The 8417-nt window shown below is 62.9% G+C and overlaps 1 non-coding gene across 1 annotated transcript; it reads right to left on the bottom strand.

Moving 5' to 3' along the window:
- Window positions 1–7818: 7818 nt before the first annotated feature.
- Window positions 7819–7937, bottom strand: LOC131868422 (5S ribosomal RNA). Its single transcript, XR_009366877.1, has one exon. It is a non-coding gene; the product is annotated as a 5S ribosomal RNA (ribosomal RNA).
- Between the last annotated feature and the right edge of the window lie 480 nt (window positions 7938–8417).

Below are 8417 nucleotides of genomic sequence, written 5' to 3'. Positions count from 1 at the left end.
GTTATGAGCTTGTCGCAGTGTGTACTTAGCAAACCGCGACCCACGTGCGAATCCACCCCGGCCACCCACCCCCGTCGAGGTGCACACCCTCCCTCGCGAAGTGCGCCCCGTTCGCCAAGTGTGAGCCCTGCCCGGGTGCGCGCACCTTGCTAGGGCGTCGGGTGTGCACCCGGCCCGGCCTACGTGCGTGCACCTGTAGGGGGCGTCGTGTGCGTGCAGTGTCCCGTCTGCAACGCGGTGCCCACACACCACCTCGGGCGCAACGACCTGCGCTCACATGTGGGCCGAGTGCACCTTGGTGCATGTTCGGGGCGCCTCGGGTGCACGCTCGATCTTGCCCCGGTGCACCAAGGCGCTCGGTTTGCCCCGGGTGCGCACTTGGTGCAAGGTGGGCACCCAAAATAGGGATCAAGCACCAAAACACAAGTTTCGGGATGCAAAATGGGACCCAAGGACCACAAATGCGTTCCAAGACCCATGATGGGTCCACGAGAACAAAAATGTGTTCCGAGACTTAATAAACAAATATTGGGTTTTAGGAGAAGAAACATGCTCTGATGCCCAAAACGAGAATCGACCCCGAAAAGGCCACAGGCCAAAAGTGGGATGCGAGACAAAAAAAAATGGGACCCGAGGACCAAAATTGGGTTCCCAGGTCGAAGACAGGGCAACCGGACAAGAAACGACCTCTAAGGCTCGAAATGAGTCCCGACGACTAAAACTTGACAAGAAGCACCCATCAGGCACCCAACTCGACACCCATGGGATGCCGACCCACCCGGGCTTCCACCTAGCACACCTTGGCACCCACCCACCCTCGCACCCAACCTCGCACCCAACTTAGCACCTTTGAACCCACATTGGCACTCACCCTGACCCTGGCACCTTGGAACCCACATTGGCACTCACCTTGACCCTGGCACCCACCTTTGCACTCACCTTGGGACCCACCCTGGCTCCCACCTCGGCACCCACCCAGACACCCACCTTGGTTCCTTGGCACCCACCTTGGATCCTTGGCACCCACCCCGACACCCACCTTGGCACGCAACTTGGCTACTTGCCACCCACCTTGGCTCCTTGACGCCCACCCCGACAACCACCCCGTGACCTACCCTGGCTAGGGTTGGTGCACACCCACCCTGGTGCCCACCTTGGCACCCACCCTATGACCCACCTTGGCACGCACCTTAGTACCCACCCCGTTACCCACCCTAGGACCCACCCCGTGACCCACCTTGGCCAGGGTGGGTGCCTTGGTGCGCACAACTTGCCTGGGCTGCACACCAGGGCGGGCTCAAGATGGCACCCGCGTTCCGTTTTTTTCACTATCTTTCAAAACGGAAATTTTAAAATCTCATTTTTTTCTTTTTTTTGCCTTTTCTGGAAATTAGTGAAGGCAGCGCATCAAAGGTGCGCAATGCTGGTGCGAACCCGGGAGCGCTCCGATGTGTGCTCCAAGGTGCGGCGTGCACGAAGTCCGAGCCCGGTTTGCCCCGGGTGCGCACCTCGCGTGCACCTTCGCCGGGGTGAGCACCTTGGCTGGGTTGCGCGCCCTGGTGCGTACCAAGGAGCGCTCTGAAGTGTGCTCCAAGGTGCGGCGTGCACGAAGTCGGAGCCCGGTTTGCCCCGGGTGTGCACCTCGGGTGCGCACCTCGCGTGCACCTTCGCTGCGGTGGGCACCTTGGCTGGGTTGCGCGCCTTGGTGGGCACCATGCAGTGCACGAAGTCGGAGCCCGGTTTGCCCCGGGCGCGCACCTCCGCCAGGGTGGGCACCTTGGTGCGCACAACTTGCCTGGGCTGCGCATCAGGAAGGGCTCAAGATGGCACCCGCGTTCCGTTTTTTTCACTATCTTTCAGAACGGAAATTTTAAAATATCGTTTTTTTTTGCCTTTTCTGGAAATTAGTGAAGGCAGCGCATCAAAGGTGCGCAACGCTGGTGCGAACCTGGGAGCGCTCCGATGTGTGCTCCAAGGTGCGGCGTGCACGAAGTCGGAGCCCGGTTTGCCTCGGGTGCGCCCTGGTGGGCACCATGGTGCGCACCAAGGAGCGCTCCGAAGTGTGCTCCAAGGTGCGGCCTGCACGAAGTCGGAGCCCGGTTTGCCCCGGGTGTGCACCTCGGGTGGGCACCTTGGTGCGCATGCCTTGCCTGGGCTGCGCACCAGGGCGGGCTCAAGATGGCACCCGCGTTCCTTTTTTTTCACTATCTTTCAAAACGGAAATTTTAAAATCTCATTTTTTTTTGCCTTTTTCTGGAAATTAGTGAAGGCAGCGCATCAAAGGTGCGCACCTCGCTGCCCACCACGGTGCGCAACGCCGGTGGGCACCCGGGAGTGCTTCGAAGTGTGCTCCAAGGTGCTGCGTGCACGTTGTCGGAGCCCGGTTTGCCCCGGGTGCGCACCTCGCGTGCACCTTCGTCGGGGTGGGCACCTTGGCTTGGTTTGCCCCGGCTGCGCTCCGAAGCGGGGTTATTGGAGCGCCGCCTCTTTTTTTGTCGGAGCGTTTGGTGGGGTTTCTCGCATTGGCTCTTCCGAGGCCCGGTTGCCACCCTGGCGCGCACGAAGTCGGAAGTAGGGTTAATTGCCCGGGTGCGCACCTTTGCCAGGGTGGCACCTTACCTGGGCTGCGCACCAGGGCGGGCTCAAGATGGCACGCGCGTTCCGTTTTTTTCACTATCTTTCAAAACGGAAATTTTAAAATCTCCTTTTTTTTTTGCCTTTTCTGGAAATTAGTGAAGGCAGCGCATCAAAGGTGCGCACCTCGCTGCCCACCTTGGTGTGCTCTGAGGTGCGCACCCGGGAGCGCTACGAAGTGTGCTCCAAGGTGCGGCGTGCACGTTGTCGGAGCCCGGTTTGCCCCGGGTGCGCACCTCGCCTGCACCTTGGCCGGGGTGGGCACCTTGGCTGGGTTTGCCCAGGGTGCGCTCCGAAGCGGGGTTACTGGAGCGCCCCCTCTTTTTTTGTCAGAGAGTTTGGTGGGGTTTCTCGCATTGGCTCTTCCCAGGCCCGGTTGTTGGGTGCGCTCCCACCCTGGCGCGCGCGAAGTTGGAAGTTGGGTTAATTGCCCGGGCGCGCACCTTCGCCAGGGTGGGCACCTTGGTGCGCAAACCTTGGCTGGGCTGCGCACCAGGGCGGGCTCAAGATGGCACCAGCATTCCCTTTTTCTCACTATCTTTCAAAACGGAAATTTTAAAATCTCGTTTTTTTTTTGCCTTTTATGGAAATTAGTGAAGGCATCGCATCAAAGGTGCGCACCTCGCTGCCCACCTTGGTGTGCTCCGAGGTGCCCACCACGGTGCGCAACGCCGGTGCGAACCCGGGAGCGCCCCGATGTGTGCTCCAAGGTGCGGCGTGCACGAAGTCGGACCCCGGTTTGCCCCGGGTGCGCACCTCGCGTGCACCTTGGTGCGCACACCTTGGCTGGGTTGCGCGGCCTGGTGGGCACCATGGTGCGCACCAAGGAGCGCTCTGAAGTGTGCTCCAAGGTGCGGCGTGCACGAAGTCGGAGCCCGGTTTGCCCCGGGTGCGCACCTTCGCCGCGGTGGGCACCATGGCGTGCACGAAGTCGGAGCCCGGTTTGCCCCGGGTGCGCACCTCGCGTGCACCTTCGCCGGGGTGGGCACCTCGGCTGGGTTGCGCGCCCTGGTGCGCACCAAGGAGCGCTCTGAAGTGTGCTCCAAGGTGCGGCGTGCACGAAGTCGGAGCCCGGTTTGCCCCGGGTGTGCACCTCGGGTGCGCACCTCGCGTGCACCTTCGCTGCGGTGGGCACCTTGGCTGGGTTGCGCGCCTTGGTGGGCACCATGCAGTGCACGAAGTCGGAGCCCGGATTGCCCCGGGCGCGCACCTCCGCCAGGGTGGGCACCTTGGTGCGCACAACTTGCCTGGGCTGCGCACCAGGAAGGGCTCAAGATGGCACCCGCGTTCCGTTTTTTTCACTATCTTTCAGAACGGAAATTTTAAAATCTCGTTTTTTTTTGCCTTTTCTTGAAATTAGTGAAGGCAGCGCATCAAAGGTGCGCAACGCTGGTGCGAACCTGGGAGCGCTCCGATGTGTGCTCCAAGGTGCGGCGTGCACGAAGTCGGACCCCGGTTTGCCCCGGGTGCGCACCTCGCGTGCACCTTGGTGCGCACACCTTGGCTGGGTTGCGCGCCCTGGTGGGCACCATGGTGCGCACCAAGGAGCGCTCCGAAGTGTGCTCCAAGGTGCGGCGTGCACGAAGTCGGAGCCCGGTTTGCCCCGGGTGCGCACCTCGCGTGCACCTTCGCCGCGGTGGGCACCATGGCGTGCACGAAGTCGGAGCCCGGTTTGCCCCGGGTGCGCACCTCGCGTGCACCTTCGCCGGGGTGGGCACCTTGGTGTGCAGACCTTGGCTGGGTTGCGCGCCCTGGTGGGCACCATGGTGCGCACCAAGGAGCGCTCCGAAGTGTGCTCCAAGGTGCGGCCTGCACGAAGTCGGAGCCCGGTTTGCCCCGGGTGTGCACCTCGGGTGGGCACCTTGGTGCGCATGCCTTGCCTGGGCTGCGCACCAGGGCGGGCTCAAGATGGCACCCGCGTTCCTTTTTTTTCACTATCTTTCAAAACGGAAATTTTAAAATCTCATTTTTTTTTGCCTTTTTCTGGAAATTAGTGAAGGCAGCGCATCAAAGGTGCGCACCTCGCTGCCCACCACGGTGCGCAACGCCGGTGGGCACCCGGGAGTGCTTCGAAGTGTGCTCCAAGGTGCTGCGTGCACGTTGTCGGAGCCCGGTTTGCCCCGGGTGCGCACCTCGCGTGCACCTTCGTCGGGGTGGGCACCTTGGCTGGGTTTGCCCCGGCTGCGCTCCGAAGCGGGGTTATTGGAGCGCCGCCTCTTTTTTTGTCGGAGCGTTTGGTGGGGTTTCTCGCATTGGCTCTTCCGAGGCCCGGTTGCCACCCTGGCGCGCACGAAGTCGGAAGTAGGGTTAATTGCCCGGGTGCGCACCTTTGCCAGGGTGGGCACCTTACCTGGGCTGCGCACCAGGGCGGGCTCAAGATGGCACGCGCGTTCCGTTTTTTTCACTATCTTTCAAAACGGAAATTTTAAAATCTCCTTTTTTTTTTGCCTTTTCTGGAAATTAGTGAAGGCAGCGCATCAAAGGTGCGCACCTCGCTGCCCACCTTGGTGTGCTCTGAGGTGCGCACCCGGGAGCGCTACGAAGTGTGCTCCAAGGTGCGGCGTGCACGTTGTCGGAGCCCGGTTTGCCCCGGGTGCGCACCTCGCCTGCACCTTGGCCGGGGTGGGCACCTTGGCTGGGTTTGCCCAGGGTGCGCTCCGAAGCGGGGTTACTGGAGCGCCCCCTCTTTTTTTGTCAGAGCGTTTGGTGGGGTTTCTCGCATTGGCTCTTCCCAGGCCCGGTTGTTGGGTGCGCTCCCACCCTGGCGCGCGCGAAGTTGGAAGTTGGATTAATTGCCCGGGCGCGCACCTTCGCCAGGGTGGGCACCTTGGTGCGCACACCTTGGCTGGGCTGCGCACCAGGGCGGGCTCAAGATGGCACCAGCATTCCCTTTTTCTCACTATCTTTCAAAACGGAAATTTTAAAATCTCGTTTTTTTTTTGCCTTTTATGGAAATTAGTGAAGGCATCGCATCAAAGGTGCGCACCTCGCTGCCCACCTTGGTGTGCTCCGAGGTGCCCACCACGGTGCGCAACGCCGGTGCGAACCCGGGAGCGCCCCGATGTGTGCTCCAAGGTGCGGCGTGCACGAAGTCGGACCCCGGTTTGCCCCGGGTGCGCACCTCGCGTGCACCTTGGTGCGCACACCTTGGCTGGGTTGCGCGGCCTGGTGGGCACCATGGTGCGCACCAAGGAGCGCTCCGAAGTGTGCTCCAAGGTGCGGCGTGCACGAAGTCGGAGCCCGGTTTGCCCCGGGTACGCACCTCGCGTGCACCTTCGCCGGGGTGGGCACCTCGGCTGGGTTGCGCGCCCTGGTGCGCACCAAGGAGCGCTCCGAAGTGTGCTCCAAGGTGCGGCGTGCACGAAGTCGGAGCCCGGTTTGCCCCGGGTGCGCACCTTCGCCGCGGTGCGCACCATGGCGTGCACGAAGTCGGAGCCCGGTTTGCCCCGGGTGCGCACCTCGCGTGCACCTTCGGCGGGGTTGCGCGCCCTGGTGGGCACCATGGTGCGCACCAAGGAGCGCTCCGAAGTGTGCTCCAAGGTGCGGCGTGCACGAAGTCGGAGCCCGGTTTGCCCCGGGTGCGCACCTCGCGTGCACCTTCGGCGGGGTTGCGCGCCCTGGTGGGCACCATGGTGCGCACCAAGGAGCGCTCCGAAGTGTGCTCCAAGGTGCGGCGTGCACGAAGTCGGAGCCCGGTTTGCCCCGGGTGCGCACCTCGCGTGCACCTTCGCCGCGGTGGGCACCATGGCGTGCACGAAGTCGGAGCCCGGTTTGCCCCGGGTGCGCACCTCGCGTGCACCTTCGCCGGGGTGGGCACCTCGGCTGGGTTGCGCGCCCTGGTGCGCACCAAGGAGCGCTCCGAAGTGTGCTCCAAGGTGCGGCGTGCACGAAGTCGGAGCCCGGTTTGCCCCGGGTGCGCACCTCGCGTGCACCTTCGCCAGGGTGGGCACCTCGGTGCGCACACCTTCTCAATGTTTTCTTGCCTTTTCTGGAAATTGGTGAAGGCAGCGCATCAAAGGTGCGCACCTCGGTGTGCTCCGAGGTGCGAACCCGAGAGCGCTCCGAGGTGCCCACGAAGTCGAAAGTCGGGTTAATTGCATTGTTTTCCCCGGGTGCGCTCCGAGGTGCGCAACATCGGCGCGCACCAAGGAGGGCTCCGAAGTGTGCTCCAAGGTGCGCACGATGGCGTGCACCTCTGGTGCGCACGATTCGGAGCTCGGTTTGACCGGGGTGCGCACACCTTGGCTGGGTTGCGCACCTTTTGTGCGCTCCAAGGTGCGCACGAAGTCGGAGCTCGGTTTGCCCCGGGTGCGCACCTTCGCCAGGGTGCGCACCTTGATGCGCACGCCTTGGCTGGGCTGCGCACCTTGGTGGGCGCCATGGTGCGCACCTTTCGTGCGCTCCAAGGTGCGCACGAAGTCGGAGCTCGGTTTGCCCCGGGTGCGCACCTTGGTGGGCGCCATGGTGCACTCCGAGGTGCCCAAGATTGGTGCGCACCAAGGAGCGCTCCGAAGTGCGCTCCAAGGTGCGCGCGAAGTCGAAAGTTGGGTTAATTGTCCGGTTTGCCTCGGGTGCGCACCTTGCGTGCACCTTCGCCAGGGTGGGCGCCTTGGTGCGCACACCTTGGCTGGGCTGCGCACACCTTGGCACCCGCGTTTCCTTCATTTTAAATTTTTTTTTTTTACAATCTCTCAAGTGGGAAATTCTATAATCTCAACTTTTTTTGCCTTTTCAGGAAACTTTTGAATGGAGCGCATCATTGGTGCGCTCCGAAGTGTGCTCCAAAGCTCTCTCCAGCTGCGTGCACCTGCCCCGGCCGCGCACCCGGCCCCGCCCAGCTTCGCTCACCTGTCCCGGGCGTCTGGTGCGGAACCTTAGAGTAAGAAACATCACCGTGCACCTTGGCCAACGTGCGCGACTCGACCGAGCGCGCACTGGCCGAGGTGCACACCGATTTCACCTGGGTGCGCGCGCAGCACCTCGGGCGCACCGGGGTGCGCGCACAACGCCCGGGTTGCACCGTGGCCTGTGTGCTCGGGGTGCCTCGGGTGCGCGCTCGGTGTCGCCCCCCGCGCGCGCGGTAGTGCGGGCAGCGCACCCCGGCCCGGCCCGGCCCCGACGAGAACGCAAACGGGCAAAAGGTTTATTCAAATAGCATTGCGACGCCCGGCGAAAAACTAAAAAAGGGTGCAACACCGGGACTTCCCGGGAGGTCACCCATCCCAGTACTACTCCGGCCCAAGCGCGCTTAACTGCGGAGTTCTGATGGGATCCGGTGCACTAATGCTGGTATGATCGCACCCGTTATGAGCTTGTCGCAGTGTGTACTTAGCAAACCGCGACCCACGTGCGAATCCACCCCGGCCACCCACCCCCGTCGAGGTGCACACCCTCCCTCGCGAAGTGCGCCCCGTTCGCCAAGTGTGAGCCCTGCCCGGGTGCGCGCACCTTGCTAGGGCGTCGGGTGTGCACCCGGCCCGGCCTACGTGCGTGCACCTGGAGGGGGCGTCGTGTGCGTGCAGTGTCCCGTCTGCAACGCGGTGCCCACACACCACCTCGGGCGCAACGACCTGCGCTCACATGTGGGCCGAGTGCACCTTGGTGCATGTTCGGGGCGCCTCGGGTGCACGCTCGATCTTGCCCCGGTGCACCAAGGCGCTCGGTTTGCCCCGGGTGCGCACTTGGTGCAAGGTGGGCACCCAAAATAGGGATCAAGCACCAAAACACAAGTTTCGGGATGCAAAATGGGACCCAAGGACCACAAATGCGTTCCAAGACCCATG

The sequence above is a fragment of the Cryptomeria japonica genome, unplaced genomic scaffold (assembly GCF_030272615.1).
Source record: "Cryptomeria japonica unplaced genomic scaffold, Sugi_1.0 HiC_scaffold_206, whole genome shotgun sequence".
In the NCBI taxonomy this organism is placed as follows: Eukaryota; Viridiplantae; Streptophyta; class Pinopsida; order Cupressales; family Cupressaceae; genus Cryptomeria; species Cryptomeria japonica.
This window is presented reverse-complemented; position numbering and strand designations above follow the sequence as displayed.